This window comes from Solanum pennellii, chromosome 1, assembly GCF_001406875.1.
Source record: "Solanum pennellii chromosome 1, SPENNV200".
NCBI lineage: Eukaryota > Viridiplantae > Streptophyta > Magnoliopsida > Solanales > Solanaceae > Solanum > Solanum pennellii.
The window spans coordinates 5,849,833-5,853,324 of NC_028637.1; the positions used below are offsets into that span (position 1 = coordinate 5,849,833).

The 3,492-nt window shown below is 29.2% G+C and overlaps 1 long non-coding RNA gene across 2 annotated transcripts; it reads right to left on the reverse strand.

Annotated features, from left to right (window-relative positions):
• Positions 1–352: 352 nt before the first annotated feature.
• Positions 353–3,145, reverse strand: LOC107012776. Of its 2 annotated transcripts, none has more exons than XR_003578147.1 (2): positions 2,792–3,145; positions 353–836 (listed from the first exon to the last, which is right to left on the reverse strand). It is a non-coding gene; the product is annotated as an uncharacterized LOC107012776 (long non-coding RNA). The 2 variants fall into 2 exon arrangements; XR_001456088.2 differs by having other exon boundaries at positions 353–899.
• Between the last annotated feature and the right edge of the window lie 347 nt (positions 3,146–3,492).

Genomic DNA, 3,492 nt, shown 5'->3' on the forward strand with positions numbered 1-3,492 from the left:
ACAAATATGAATTTTTTGTTTCTTATATGTGAAAGTTACCCTTTAAATTTATCCGCTAAATTATTACTTATAATATAAAGAGTAATTTAAATTCTCATTAAATTTGTTGAAAGACCCTTTTATTAAAGAGAGAGGACTAATTCTCAAAATGACCTTACATGTCATTACTGAACTCTCATCAACAAGTTTCCAGGTAGTCAACCAACTTAACTACTACTGAAATTGTCCTTAATACCGTATATTTAGTCTTTTTCAATTTTATGTCTTTGTTTTCTTATTTATTTTAACAAGCTTTGTGTTTGATCTCAATTCTAAAATTCTTATTTTAAAATTCGTACTGATACACAAATCATAAATACACAAAGTTATTGAATTGATATTTCATGTCACATTTACAATGAAAAAAAAACATTTTTCTCTCTTTTCTATCTACCTTTTTTGCTAACCATTTCTCTGCTTCTAATAATACGAAAAAAGAGACTAAATTATAAAGTAATGTTTCGATAAAATCAATCATCCTAAGAATTGAGTGCTTTAGTTGACTCAAATTCCTTCTCTTGAGCATCGCTCCATAGTTAATACAAACTAAAATTATCATCATTCTTCTCGAAATCCTCCGTCTAATTATGATGTCCTACTTCCAGTCTAACCTACTATTGAAACATGTCCTACTTGCAACAATGTGTAGCTAATCAAGGGATGTGATTGATCATTGCAATATGGAACAAGCCATGAAATGAAACCTCGTTCTGACAAAACTTGTATCAACTGACTCTTGGGAATATCTTGGTTATTAGAAAGAGCCAGACAAATCTTTTCAAGAGAGGTTCTAATCCCTGAATGTGATGTAGAGAATGTTTGTTCAGTTCTTAGTGACTCATATAGATGGTGATGACTAACTAGCACAAGAAGATGAGGAAAATTGTCAATACTCAACGTTCTGATTTTTTAATAGTTTGGGCATCTTACATCAAAAATTAAGTTGAAGTAAAATATAAATTCTTATCTAGTCAAGGAAGTATCATTATAGTTAGAAATTCAAACTAATCTCAAAAAGTAATTTAGAATACAAGACAAAAGAAAACTTAATGAAAAAAATTCAATAAGAAAAATTACAATTAATGTGTGTAGCCAAAATAATATTTTGGAAATTTTAATTAAAGTATTATTAAATGTTAACTATGGTATGGGTTTAACCTCTACTGAACCCTTCTTCCAACTATAAAAGGTGAAAATAAAAGTCTAGGCCGGACACATAAAAAAACACTTCACATTTAGGAAGAAATCAAAGTTTTTTCTCCCCTTTTTTTTTTCTCTTTTTGAAATTTATGCACAAAAACAGCAGATTCCTCTCCAATTTGATCAACACTCTGAATAACTAGAAGCAAAAGAAGGTTGTCGAATTTCCATCCAAAAAATAACCTTCTTTTGCTTCTTTCTACCTATTTAGAGTGTTTGATCAAACCCAAGAGGAAGTTTTTGTACATAAAGTTAAAAAAAAGGGAGAAAAGACTTTGATTTCTTTCTAATTGTCAAGTGTTTTTTTCATGTGTTGTCCTAGCCCTTTATTTTCACCTTTATAGTTGGAGGAGGGGTTTAGTAGAGATTAAACTCGTAGCATGGTTAACATTTATTTTAAAATAACTAAAAAATTTTGATACTTATACACTCATCTTATTCCATATATGAAATAAGTCAAATACTAAAGTGTCAAAATAATGATTTTAACTTAACATTTTATCCGAGGTCAAGTTTTAGAATTGAAAAATCAACTATTTAAGCGTGGATTTGAAAACTAAATACTAATTATAAAAGAATATTGAATATCTAAAACTAAATACTAATTATGAAAGAATATTGAATATCTTAATAGAAGAGTGTCATGCAGAGAAGAGAAAGAAAAAGGATTAATATCTTAATCAAACATATTCAAGAGAAAATGCTCCAAAAGCTCACAGTGATTGAACCAACATATATATGAAAAAAAAGAAAAAAAAGAATTGAAACTTAACATTCAGAGGAAAGGCAATCATACCACATTTTAGCAATGGACAAAACCTAAACAATGTCATTATCTCAAACTCGTTCAATAACAAAGTCATGCTACTACTAAAAATAACAATTAGAAAACAAGTAAAATGCCAAAATTATTATTTTTTTAACAAGTAAATATTCTTATGATCTGTGTAAACAATAAGAAAAACTAGCATAAACCAATAACAAGAAGTTGTCCAAAATGGAGGCAATTTACAAAGATAGGTAACCAAAACTTATATAACAACAACTAAACTCATAAGAAACCTCCCATTAAATGCAACCTTTGATCAAAACCGAAAAGGAATAGACTCAACTTGATCAAGTTTTAAGCCATCTCATTTAGCATGTACGAAGGACAAACAAGAAAACAGAGTAGCCCCAAAGGTAAGCAAATTCTCACTCAAACAGGTTCTCAATGGTTTGTTATTTGACAAATCACACCAACAAATTTTACAAAATAGGCAGACATAGATGGCATTTCAGCAACGAATACATGTTTTGATGAAAACCTTAAAAATGATAAAACTAAAATCCATATTTCAGATAACATCTTGATATAGGACAGATGAGTGATAAAGAAAGCTAAGCATGGAACTACAAGTAAACTACACATAATGATATTAACCATAACAGGAAAGAAACATTAAATTAAAGCTTCGTAAAAAAATGTAATTAAACTACTTTACAAACATACAACACAAATGATAAACTATACAAAAACGGAGCTAAAAAGATATTAAAGAAAGAAAATTACTTTGTTCTGGGCAGCGAAACGGACGACGACAAGTTTGGACAGAGATGATTCCACCTCTTCAACTCGAACAAACTCAAAATTTTAAACTGCTAAGACGAGAATTCCACAACCTTTTTAGGGGAACTCTCAAGTCTCCAAATCCGTCCTTTGAACAGTGAGGAGAGGGGCTTTTTATAGCACCCCAAATCTCCCAATTCTGAGAGTATCTTCGATGTGGGAGAAACCATTTTTTTGGAAATTGCTTAATGGATAAGGCTCCAGTGAGCTGGAAATGTACGAACTAGTACAAATTTGAAACGACATTGGAAAAAGAAAATGAGGAGAGTGGGCGTGTGAGAAAAATAGGGAAATAACTAAAGGTGTGGGGTGGTTTATTGAAAAAGTAGGCTTAAATATTGGACCCAAATAAATGTATTTTCTCAAGAAATTGAATTTGAAGAAAACGATTCGATACAAATTAAAATTAATTAATCTGAGCTTCTTACTTTAACAAGAGAAAATAATTACTTTGAAATAAAAGATTGGCTATACCAATTAATTCATGAATTAGTCAATTTTCTTTTAGAGAAATAAATTATACTCAATTAAAACTTCTATTCTTTTTTCTTCAGTAAATCGATTTTTCTCAAATACTCATAAAAAATGATAAATATATAAATACATATATTATAAATATAAAAATATATAATCTATATGAAAAA